This window comes from Oryx dammah, unplaced genomic scaffold, assembly GCF_014754425.2.
Source record: "Oryx dammah isolate SB20612 unplaced genomic scaffold, SCBI_Odam_1.1 HiC_scaffold_28, whole genome shotgun sequence".
Taxonomy (NCBI): Eukaryota; Metazoa; Chordata; class Mammalia; order Artiodactyla; family Bovidae; genus Oryx; species Oryx dammah.
In genome coordinates, this window is record NW_024070212.1 from 97,784,796 (window position 1) to 97,797,931 (window position 13,136).

Sequence of the window (13,136 nt, forward strand, 5' to 3'; positions counted from 1 at the left end):
TTTAAAAAAAGAAGAAGAAGAAAAAGAAGAAAACCTAGGCCAGGGTCCATGGATTTGAGGATTAAACGAGTTTGGACAGCAAAGGTGCTTGGAACAGTGTTCAGCAAGTTGTAGCAGTGAAAACATAGCCTAGTTTGGGGGTGAGGATGGGGAGCAAAAAGTCTTCTGGAAGAGTGGAAATTAGAGCGGAGTCTTAGAATATGAGTAGCAGCTTGTTGGTGGAAGAGGAAGAAGGGAAGAATGTTAATGACAGAGCAGACAGCACGAGGAGGAACAGGTGGATGAGAAATGTGGGAATTTGGGGGAAATAAGGAGGCGTGAGGTGGGGAGTGGAAAGAGATGAGATTAGAAAGGTAAACTGGGGCCAGATGTTCAAGGTGAAGGCTCAGTTCCTGAGCCTGGTTTCCTTTCTAAGAGCTGTTGAGGAGTTTTCAGCAGAGGCAGGAGGAGATAGGTTCCTGGTGGGGCAGTGTGGGGACAAGGAGACCTGTGAGGAGGAGGGTAATGGCTTGAACTATGCGGCACCGGTGGGGTGGGAAGAAGTGCATGGGTTTGAGAGAGGGAGGAGCGACAGGACTTGGTGATAGATTGAATAAGAGGCAGATCTTGATTTCTAACTTGGGTCCCCAGGGTGCTGCTGTTCTATGAGACAGAGATCAAGGGGATCAGAAAGAGTAATACATTTGAGGGGAATCTGAGTTCAGTTTTCAGCATGCCTTTGACCTCTGAACAGACCCTCAATAATTGAGGTCCTGTTGTCCCACCCAGCAATTACTCTGTCCATAAGATGGGAGGGGTGTCACCAGTTCTACTGGCTGGCTGTTCCTTGACTAGAACTGGGTAGAGATCTGGGTGGGGAGGCTGGGTTGGGGGTGCTGATACCAGTGGGCTAGACCTGGGAGCATTCCTTTGTGGTTCTGGACTGCTCAGCAGTTTCTTTGGGCACACTCATGTTATAGGAACGTGAGGATTAAGTTGTCAAATGGTTCCCACAGAGAGTCCTTGGAGTGGGGCAGTGGGCTTCCCAGGTGGCCCTAGTGGTAAAGAACCTGCCTGCCAATGCAAGAGACATAAGAGATGTGGGTTCAGTCCCTGGGTTGGGAAGATCCTCTGGAGGAGGGCATGGCAACCCACTCCATTCTCTCTTGCCTAGAGAATCCCTAGGACAGAGGAACCTGGTGGGCACGACTGAGTAACTTAGCATGGGTGCCCAGAGGGCACCAGTGCTCTGTGCTGTGGAGATTCAGTTCAGTTCAGTCGCTCAGTCATGTCTGACTCTTTGCGACCCCATGAATTCCAGCACGCCAGGCCTCCCTGTCCAACACCAACTCCTGGAGTTCACTCAGACTCATGTCCATCAAGTCAGTGATACCATCCAGTCATCTCATCCTCTGTCGTCCCCTTCTCCTCCTGCTCCCAATCCCTCCCAGCATCAGAGTCTTTTCCAATGAGTCAACTCTTCGCATGAGGTGGCCAAAGTACTGGAGTTTCAGCTTTAGCATCATTCCCTCCAAAGAAATACCAGGGCTGATCTCCTTCAGAATAGACTGCTTGGATCTCCTTGCAGTCCAAGGGCCTCTCAAGAGTCTTCTCCAACACCACAGTTCAAAAGCATCAATTCTTTGGCACTCAGCTTTCTTCACAGTCCAACTCTCGCTGTGGAGATTACTGTGTCCATTTTATAGCTCAGGAAGCTGAGGCTCAGGAATTGAGAGTCAGAGCTTGGAAGTGAACAAAGTTCTGTGTGATGTCTTCTTACAGTTCCAGCTGCCACATCATCAATGGCGACGTTAGATCTAAGAGGGTAAGGGAAAGCACCACAGCCATGGCTCCTTGAGAGAGAAATGCAGTCTAGAGGGGTTCTGGGGACTCAGGAAGGAGGCAGGGAAACTTCCCGGAGACTGTACAATATGTGAGGTCATAGTAGCATAATCTTGTCTGCCTTTCCAGCCAGCGGTCATTGGCAATCAGCCACTGCTTGCGGTGAGGGAGACCTTGTTATCTGAGGGGCCTTTAGGCAGAATGTGTCCACAGAGCCCCAGAACTGGCAGGATGGAATTCCTTCAGGCATTTCACACCTGAAATGGAGGTACTTCTACCTAGATCTCTGGCATCCATCAGCCTGAGCATCCTTTCTGCACTGGTACTTCACTGACCGCTGGAATCCTAGTTAGCCTGTTCATTTTCATATCAGGGTTCAGCACAAGTTTCTGTTCTGTTCCCAGGTTTTGTTTTACTTAAAAAAACCCTCATGTGACGAAGTGATGAATTCTTTCTAAAGGAGGACTGACAGTTACAAAAAAACTGTTCTGTGAACAGTCGGGGAGAATTTTTAAGATACACACACAAAAATGTTGCTAACCTTCATCTGTCACTTATCAAGTTTTTTTTTTTTCCAGGTGTCCGAATAACTTGTCATGGTAAGGGGTGGCCAAATTTAGGAGCTGAGAAGGGGTAGTTAAAAAAAAAAGTTTAAATAGTATTTGGTCATTGTAGAAAATACAAGCAAATAAAAAGAGAAAAAGATCAAGCATCCATCAAGAGAGAAACTGCTAACATTTTAAAGTATTTCCTTTTTTTCATTTCTAGGCATATGTAGTTTCCTTTTACATGGTTAATATACTGCATAGACAATTTTGTGTTTTGCTTTCTTATTCAATAAAATTGTAAGAACTATCTCATGGTTTAAAACCGTTAAAAAAATTTTAAATGACTGCATAATCTTCTAGTATATGGAGTTACCATATATATATCTTTTTTTTTTACCACTCCCCCATCCTTAGACATACAGGCCTTTTCTTTCTTTCTTTCCTAAAATATGTATCAATTTTTTATTATTTTTTTTGTTATGTCAGGTTTTAGCTTCAGCACACAAGATTGTCCACTGCAGCCTACAGGCTTCTGTCTAGTCGAGTCATGAGGGCTAAGTTGGCCCCACGGCATGTGGTATCCTAGTTCCCTGACCAGGGATCAAACTCATGTCCCCTGCAATGGAAGGTGGATTCTTAACACTGGACCATCAGCAAAGTCCCCTTTCTTTCTTTTTTATTATAAAAATGCTGTGATGAAAATCTTTGTACATATATCTTTGTCTGTATTTTGGGTTATTTTCTTATAGCTTTTTCCTCAATCAGCAAGCTAAATGAAGCAACCAGAGGCTCCATGACAGTTCCAAGGCACCATCAAAAGACCAAAAATTGGCAGTGGCCTGGTTCCTGGAAATCTCCACTCCTTTCCCAAAATGCTTCCTAATACCCACTTGACTTCACACTCCAGGATGTCTGGCTCTAGGTGAGTGATCACCCCACTGTGGTTATCTGGGTCATGAAGACCTTTTCTGTACAGTTCTTCTGTGCATTCTTGCCACCTCTTCTTAATATCTTCTGTTTCCATTAGGTCCATACCATTTCTATCCTTAACTGTGCCCATCTTTATATGAAATGTTCCCTTGGTATCTCTAATTTTCTTGAAGAGATCTCTAGTCTTTCCCATTCTATTTTCCTCTATTTCTTTGCATTGATCACTGAGGAAGGCTTTCTTATCTCTCCGTGCTATCCTTTGGAACTCTGCATTCAAATGGGTATATCTTTCTTTTTCTCCTTTGCCTCTAGCTTCTCTTCTTATCTCAGCTATTTGTAAGGCCATCTAGAGCCAGACATCCTGGAATGCGAAGTCAAGTGGGCCTTAGGAAGCATCACTAGGAACAAAGCTAGTGGAGGTGATGGAATTCCAGTTGAGCTATTTCAAATGCTAAAGGATGGTGCTATAAAAGTGCTGCATTCAATATGCCAGCAAATTTGGAAAACTCAGCAGTGGCCACAGGACTGGAAAAGGTCAGTTTTCTTTCCAATCCCAAAGAAAGGCAATGCCAAAGAATGCTCAAACTACTGTACAATTTCACTCATCTCACATGCTAGTAAAGTAATGCTCAAAATTCTCCAAGCCATGCTTCAACGGTATGTGAACCATGAACTTCCAGATGTTCAAACTGGATTTTGAAATGGCAGAGGAACCAGAGATCAAATTGCCAACATCCATTGGATCATCAAAAAAGCACGAGAATTCCAGAAAAACATCTACTTCTGCTTTATTGATTATGCCAAAGCCTTTGACTGTGTGGAGCACAACAAACTATGGGAAATTCTTAAAGAGATGGGAATACCAGACCACTTTACCTAACTCATGAGAAATCTGTATGCAGGTCAGGAAGCAACAGTTAGAACTGGACATGGAAAAACAGACTGGTTCCAAATTGGGAAAGGAGTATGTCAAGGCTGTATACTGTCACCCTGCTTATTTAACTTCTGTGCAGAGTACATCATGAGAAACGCTGGGCTGGAAGAACCACAAGCTGGAATTAAGATTGCCAGGAGAAATATCAATAACCTCAGATATGCAGATGACACCACCCTTATGGCAGAAAGTGAAGAAGAACTAAAAAGCCTCTTAATGAAAGTGAAAGAGGAGAGTGAAAAAGTTGGCTTAAAGCTCAACATTCAGAAAACTAAGATCATGGCATCCGGTCCCATCAGTTCAGTTCAGTCGCTCAGTCATATCTGACTCTTTGCAACCCCATGAATTCCAGCACGCCAGGCCTCCCTGTCCATCACCAACTCCCGGAGTTCACTCAAACTCACGTCCATCGAGTCAGTGATGCCATCCAGCCATCTCATCCTGTCATCCCCTTCTCCTCCTGCCCCCAATCCCTCCCAGCATCAGAGTCTTTTCCAATGAGTCAACTCTTTGCATGAGGTGGCCAAAGTACTGGAGTTTCAGCTTTATCATCATTCCTTCCAAAGAACACCCAGGACTGATCTCCTTTAGAATGGACTGATTGGATCTCCTTGCAGTCCAAGGGCCTCTCAAGAGTCTTCTCCAACACCACAGTTCAAAAGCATCAATTCTTTGGCGCTCAGCTTTCTACACAGTCCAACTCTCACATCTATATGTGACCACTGGAAAAACCATAGCCTTGACTGGACGGACCTTTGTTGGCAAAGTAATGCCTCTGCTTTTGAATATGCTATCCGGTCACATCACTTCATGGCAAATAGATGGGGAAATAATGGAAACAATGAGAAACTTTATTTTGGGGGGCTACAAAATCACTGTAGTTGATGACTGAGGCCTGTAGATGACTGATGACTGTAGATGACTGATGACTGTAGATGCTTGCTCATTGGAAGAAAAGCTATGACAAACCTAGACGGCATGCTGCAGTCCGTGGGGTTGCAAACAGTCAGGCATGACTGACTGACTGAACTGAACTGAACTCCCCAAGATAGTTGGAACAATCCTCCCACTCATTAGTCTATGAAATTACTGAGCCCATAAAAGCTAGCCAAACCTCATTTCAAGGCTGCCACACTTATCCTCCTTGCTGGCCCACATTCTGTCTATGGAGTGTATTTCTGAATAAATCCAATTCTTACTATCACTTTGTTTCTCACCGAATTCTTTCTGCGATGAGACATCAAAAACCTGAGCTTCATTAGGTCCTGAAACCAGAACTGTGGGTTTTGGTGGGGTTCCAGTCCCAGCCACATGGGTTAGAGTCCCAAACTGGGTTTTGACCTGGTTTGAGTCCCAGCACATGGGTTCAAGTTCCAGTCTGAGGTAAACGGTTTTAATTCTTTTAAAGGTTGTGCCCTGTCCCCTTTCCCTCCTGTTTCAATGTGATTCAAATGAGCCATCTCCACCTCTGAATTCCAGGGATGGGCATTAAGACCCTGGCATGGCCAATCATCACAGGAATTGGTTTAGTGATGGGCATTTCATCCAAGTGGGGCAATGAAAGCCTTTCACTGGCACAACTGGGGGGCAGAGGCCATCTCTCCTGTTAGGGAGTTGGGAATAGAGAGAGTGAAGCTAAAGAATACAGACCTGGAACTGACCGGTGGCTTTTGCTAATCAAGGGGAGAGTCCATGTAAGACAGAAGCCAACACTAGTTAAGTGGTGCCAAGAAATGGGGAAGATATAGTGAAGACTTTGAGCACTTGGATTCAGCTACCTTACTTTACATGAGGTAATGAATCCACCCCTCCCCACTTTAAAGCCAATTTGAACTAGTTCTCTGTTATATGCAATTGAAAAAGTCATATGGCTTTGCATGGTGTTCAGAAAAAAGTGCCAAATTTTTACAGAATCATAGGTTCTGAAATTTGAAGGATCTTTACAGTGTTCTTCATTCACGTTCTGCTTGAATCAGGCCTTTGGGTAATTCCAAGGATGGGGTACTCACTCCCTACAGAGGTAATCTTCCATTGAGATGGGAGATAGATCTGTTCCCTGTGGGCAGATACTCCAAGATAAGATAATGGCAGGAGCAGGGAGGACCTGAGATAAAAGATAAAGGAACAATTCAGTGTTGTGGAGCATTTTCCTCCAATTAAAAAAAAGACAAAAAGTAAAAGAGGAAAAAAAAAAAAAAAACCCAGTAAGAAGAACAGCAAAAAAAAAAGAGACCACATATTTCTCATTCCTGAGGTCAAGAAGACCTTCCTGACTACACGTGCACAGAACGTCTCCTCAGGGGCCATAAAGGGAGGGGGCACCATCCCATAGTAGGTGATGTCACACAGACCTCCTTGCTAGAATCCATCTTGGCTAAGAGATACATGTATACATAGGAGAGGACACTGAGAAATATACCAGATACAGACTCAGACCCAGGCAAAGCAGGATGACTGGCCAGAGGAAACAGAAGAAATGCCTCACATGAGTGATTGAAACTACCACAAAGGCACGACTCTCTATCCGAACCCACCCACATCTGTCTCAGTTCAGTTCAGTCACTCAGTCGTGTTTGACACTTTTGTGACTCCATGGACTGCAGCACGCCAGGCCTCCCTGTCCGTCACCAACACCCAGAGTCCACCCAAACCCATGTCCATTGACTCGGTGATGCCATCCAACTACCTCATCCTCTGTTGTCCCCTTCACCTCTTGCCTTCAACCTTTCCCAGCATCAGGGTCTTTTCTAATGAGTCAGTTCTTCGCATCAGGTGGCCAAAGTATTGGAGCTTCAGCTTCAGCATTAGTCCTTGCAATGAATATTCAGGACTAATTTCCTTTTGGATTGACTGGTTTGATCTCCTAGCAGTCCAAGGGACTCTCAAGAGTCTTCTCCAACACCACAGTTCAAAAGCATCAATTCTTCGGTGCTCAGCTTTCTATATAGCCCAGCTCTCACAACCATGCATGACTACTGGAAAAACCATAGCTTTGACTAGATGGGCCTTTGTTGGCAAAGTAATGTCTCTGCTTTTTAATATGCTATCTAGGTTTGTCATAGATTTATCTTCCAAGGAGCAAGTGTGTTTTAATTTCGTGGCTGCAGTGATTAATTTCACCATCTGCAGTGATTTTGGAGCCCCCCAAAATAAAGTCTGTCACTGTTTCCACTGTTTCCCCATCTATTTGCCATGAAGTGATGGGACCAGATGCCATGATCTTAGTTTTCTGAATGTTGAGTTTTAAGCCAATTTTTTCACTCTCCTCTTTAACTTTCATCAAGAGGCTCTTTAGTTCCTCTTCACTTTCTGCCATAAGGTTAGTGTCATCTGCATATCTGATAACACATATCTATGCACACATAATTTTCCCCCAATAAGGCCTTTATTTGTTTCAGTACTACTTGTCTCTTTGTTGAAATTTATTTCTGCAAATCAGACAAGCCAAGATCTTGTCATTGACCCTCATGGTCTAGAGATAGGGTTCAGTGCTCTCACTGCTGGGCCCTGACTTCAGTCTCTGGCTGGGAAACTGAGATCCTGCTTCAAGCCACTGTAGGCTGAGGCCACTGAAGATCACCATCACTGGAGAGTCAAAATCAAAGGGAAGTTTTTTTCTCATGAATTGGAAGAACTAAATTACTCCCTATGACTGAAACTAAAACAAAAGATGGGAAGACTCTAATCAGATGACCCAAGTGAAACAGGAGGGAAGGGGGCAGAGGACAATTTTTGAAAGAATGACATATCCTGAGGACACAGCATAAACCCATTAAAATCAGATGGGTCCAAGATGGCAGATACGTCAACTTCGACTAGACATTGATCCTCAATTAGAAAGCTAAATGATACACCCAGAGGCACTATGACAGTTCCAAAGAAAGAAGTAAAAAAAAGTGTGACCTGCATGTGACCCTATGGACTGTAGCCTGACAGGCTCCTCTGTCCCTGGGATTCTCCAGGCAAGAATACTGAAGAGGGTTGCCATTCCCTTCTCCGGGGGATTTTCCCCAACCCAGGGATCGAACCCAGGTCTCCTGCATTGCAGGCAGATTCTTTATCTTCTGAGCCACTAGGGAAGTCCATGACAGTTTTAAGTGAAGTTGCTCGGTCGTATCCAACTCTTTGTGACTCCATGGACAGTAGCCTGCACCAGGCTCCTCCGTCCATGGGATTTTTCTAGGCAAGAGTACTGGAGTGGGTTGCCATTTCCTTCTCCAGGGAATCTTCCCTACCCAGGAATCGAACCCAGATCTCCCACGTTGTAGACAGACGCTTTACCATCTAAGCCACCAGGGAAGTCAGAGCTCTTAGGGAGCTTCCCAGGTGGAGACTGGAAGCCACCCCACTATGAGCACATGGCAGGGAGAGGCTAAGAAAGGGGCAGGCCACTCCAGACTGGCGGGTGGCAAGTTTAGTAAGCAGGAGAACTTACCTCCAGACTTGTCCTGGGAGACTGCACGACAAGGGAATCCCCTCATATGCCTGCCAAAATCTTAAAAACAGATATATAGTGGCCTCAAAAGATCAAAAATTTGGTGGTGGCCGAATTCCTGGAAATTTCCACCCCTTCCCCAAAATAGTTGAAATAATCCTCCCACTCACTAGCCTATGAAATTACCCAGCCCATAAAAACTAACCACGCTACATTTGGGGGCTGTCACTGTCACTCTCTGTGATGGCCCACCCTCTCTGCAGTGTGTTTCTTTCTCAATATAGCTACTTCTTGCCTATCACTTTGTCACTAACTGAATTTTTTTCTGCGATGAGACATCAAGAACCTGAACTTCATTAGGTCCTGAGACTAGGTCTGTGATCTCTGTTGGAGGACTGTGGGTTTTGGCTAGGTTCAAGTCCCAAGCAAGGTTTTGGCCTAGTTTGAGTCCCAGCATGTGGCTTCAAGTTCCAATCTAAGGTAAATGGTTTCACAAGTATTTTGGCCAAATCCATGGCTTTAGAAAGGAAGAGGTTAGGGACTTCCTTGATGGCCAAGTGGTTAAGAATTCGCCTGCCGACGCAGGGGTCACTGATTTGATCCCTGGTCCAGGAACTAAGACCCCATATGCTGTGGGGCAAGTAAGCCTATAGGCAATGACTACTGAGCTGGTGTGCCCTAGAGCCCATGCTCTGCAACAAGAGAACCCACTGTAACAAAAAGCCTGTGCACCACAAGGGGAGAGTACTCCCCAGTCACTGCAGCTGGAGAGTAGCCCACACGCAGCAATGAAGAGCCCATGTGCCATAACAAAGACCCGGCACAGACAAAAGAAAAAAGTAAAGAAGAGGTTAAAGACAGCTGAGGTTGGGGGCAGGAAGGAGCTTAAATGATTTGAATAAGATAAGGGGCATTTTGTTTGTTTGTTTTTGCTTTTGAGACTTTGAAGGGGCCAGAAAGAGAAGGCTGGAGAGAAAGAAGAGAAAGGAAAGTCAAATAATATGGCATAGTACCAGAAAGGCTTTTAAGAACAATAATTTCTAATACTAAATTTCAAAGGTCTTCTGCAGTTGTGCTAAGTTCTCTCTCTCCCAACTTCAGTAAAGTTTGGTCACAAAGCACTGGAGCCAGCGATTGTTTTTGGTGACAAAGGATTGAGGACCAGGTGCAGGACAAGGATAACACACAGGGGATGTGAGGCAATCCATAAGCTAAATTCAGATAGTGGAAGCAGGAATGCAGAGACAGGGGTTATTATGGCAATGTAATTGCCCTGGGGATTTCCAATAATCTTTGGGAATGTTTCCGGGAATTTGGGGGAACGAGGCTTTGACTAATATCTGTTTTTGTTTGCTTGTTCTTCTTTTTTGGCTAGGCTAGTTGGCTGTGGAATTTTAGTCCCCTGACCAGGGATTGAACCTGGACCCTCAGCAATGAAAGTGTGGGGTCCTAACCACTGAACGGCTACGGAATTCCCTAATTTGGTTCTTCAGAGGCAGAGAGAACTCCAGCTAACAACTATACTGTACTCATATTAAAATGAAATCAGCTTCCTTAATGCTTCCTCTGTGATCAAAGGCATTTGTCTTTGAGGACCATGAAGACCAAAGCTATTTCCTTTGCCTCATAAGACTATAATTTTGTCATCTGGCTTTGGATTCAGAACTAGATTTGAATCTGGGCTTTGCCCCTGACCAGTGTAACTGTGAAATTTATAATCTAGTGGGGAGAGATTGAAAATATCCAAATAAATAAAATATGTAAGGACTTCCCTTGTGAAGATTCCATACTTCCGCTGCAGGGGGGGGCATAGTTCCCATCCCTGGTCAGGGAACTAAGATCCCACATGCCTCAGGGAGTGGCCAATAAGACAAAATAAAATAAAGTGTGTAATATGAGGGATAGGAATAAGTGATATGGCAGTAAAGCAAGTGAGAGGGAGATGAAATGCCAGGGAGTTAGCTATTTGCCACTTTTTATATGGTGGAGACAGGAAGCCTAATAATGTGATATTTGATAAAAGACCTATAAGAAGGGAGGCAGCAAGCCTTGTCTATACTTGGGGGAAGAATGTTTCAGGTGAGGGTAGAACAAGTGTAAAGGCTCTGAGGTGGTAGTATGTAAGGTGTGTGTGTGTGTTTTTTTTTTTAATTGAAGGATAATTGCTTTACAGAATTTTGTTATTTTCTATCAAACCTCAACATTAATCAGCCATGCTGCTGCTGCTACTGCTAAGTCGCTTCAGTCATGTCCGACTCTGTGCGACCCCATAGACAGCAGCCCACCAGGCTCCCCCGTCCCTGGGATTCTCCAGGCAAGAACACTGGAGTGGGTTGCCGTTTCCTTCGCCAATGCACAAAAGTGAAAAGTGAAAGTGAAGTCACTCAGTTGTATCCGACTCTTCACAACCCCATGGACTGCAGCCTACCAGGCTCCTCCGCCCATGGGATTTTCCAGGCAAGAGTACTGGAGTGGGGTGCCATTGCCTTAGGTATACATATATCCCCTCCCTTTTGAACCTCCCTTCCATCTCTCTCTCCATCCCACCTCTCTAGGTTGATACAGAGTCCCTGTTTAAGATGCTTGAGCCATAGATATGGCTATCTATTTTACATATGGTAATGTAAGTTTCCATGTTACTCTTTCCATTCATCTCACCCTCTCCTCCCCTCTCCCCATGTCCATAAGTCTATTCTCTGTCTGTTTCTCCATTGCTGCCCTCTAAATAAATTCTTCAGTACCATTTTTCTAGATTCCATACATATGTGTTAGAATACGAAAAAATATAGAATGTGTCACTAATTTGCATGTCATCCTTGCACAGGGGCCATGCTAATCTTCTCTGTATCATTCCAATTTTAGTATATGTGCTTCCGAAGTGAGCACTGTAAGATGTGTTTATAGACCAACAAGGAGGTTGGTGGCTGAAAAAATGAATTTACCCTGCCAGAGCCTCAATTTTTCATCTAAATAATTCAGATGACAATAGTACCTATATAACAGAATGGATATGATGAGTAAACGTGATGGGTAGCACAAGGTCCAGGCCTTGTAAGTTGTTGTCATTAAGACAGTTACACCTTTGACCTTGTTGACCATTCTTTTTTGATAGTGATTAGTAGTTCCCCCTCTATCCCAGTTCTCTTCTTCTGATTCATGCTCTCATTAGCCTATAATCTGTCTGTGGCAGTTTGTGCATCAATAACAAATGATTACCAGTACCTACTGTGTGCTGCACACTAGATGATAAGATTTTCTTAAGATGCCTACTGTCCCATGGGGGAGAGTACATCTGTATGTTAACAGCAGTCATAAAAAGCAGAGCAGGTCATAGAGAATAACTAGTAAACTGCTTTGGGAATTCAAAGGTGAGCTATGGAAGGCTTCATGGAGGAGGTGGCATTTGGGCTGAGTTTTGTCTCCTTATTTATGTATTTATTTTTGGCTGTTCTGGGTCTTTGTTGCTGCACAGGCTTTTCTCTAATTGTGGCAAGTTGTTGTTATTTAGTTGCTCAGTTGTGTCTGACTCTTTGCGACCCCAGGACACCAGGCTTCCCTGTCCTTCACTATCTCCTAGAGTTTGCTCAAACTCATGTCTATGAAGTCAGTGATGCCATGCAACCATCTCTGGAGTGGTTTTGGAGCCCAAGAAAATAAAGTCTGTCACTGTTTCCATTGTTTCCCCATATATTTGCCATGAAGTGATGGGACCGGATGCCAAGATCTTTGTTTTTTGAATGTTGAATTTTAAGCCTGCTTTTTCACTCTCTAAGAGGAGAGGCTCATCAATAGCCTCGTTAGTTCCTCTTTGCTTTCTGCCAGGAGCTCCCTCATAGCTCAGTTGGTAAAAAATCCGCCTGCAATGCAGGAGACCTTGGTTCGATTCCTGAGTCAGGAAGATCCTCTAGAGAAGGGATAGGCTACCCACTCCAGTATTCTTGGGATTCCCTTGTGGCTCAGCCAATAAAGAATCCGCCTGCAATGTGGGAGACCTGGGTTTGATCCCTGGGTTGAGAAGATTCCCTGGAGAAGGGAAAGGCTACCCACTCCAGTATTCTGGCCTGGAGAATTCCATTGACTATACAGTTCCACTCGCAAAGAATTGGACACGACTGAGTGACCTTCACTTTCACGTTCACTTTTGCTTTCTGCCATAAGGGTGGTGTCATCTGCATATCTGAGGTTATCGATATTTCTCCCGGCAATGTTGATTCCAGCTTGTGCTTCATCCGACCCAGCATTTTGCGTGTTGTACTCTGCATGTAAGTTAAATAAGCAGGGTGACAATATACAGCCTTGACATATAGTTGTAGCAAGTGGGAGCTTACTTTCTAGTAAGCATGGGCTTCTCATTGGGGCGGCTTCTCTTGTCGCAGAGCACCAGCTCAAGATGCAAGGGCTTCTGTAGCTGCAGCTCATGGGCTCAGTAGTTGCAGTTTCCGGGCTCTAGAGCACAGGCTCAATACTT

General features: G+C 44.5%; 1 non-coding gene across 1 annotated transcript; it reads right to left on the bottom strand.

Annotated features, from left to right (window-relative positions):
• Nucleotides 1–11,447: 11,447 nt before the first annotated feature.
• LOC120857172 lies at nucleotides 11,448–11,554 on the bottom strand. The gene has a single exon (XR_005719629.1). It is a non-coding gene; the product is annotated as a U6 spliceosomal RNA (small nuclear RNA).
• Between the last annotated feature and the right edge of the window lie 1,582 nt (nucleotides 11,555–13,136).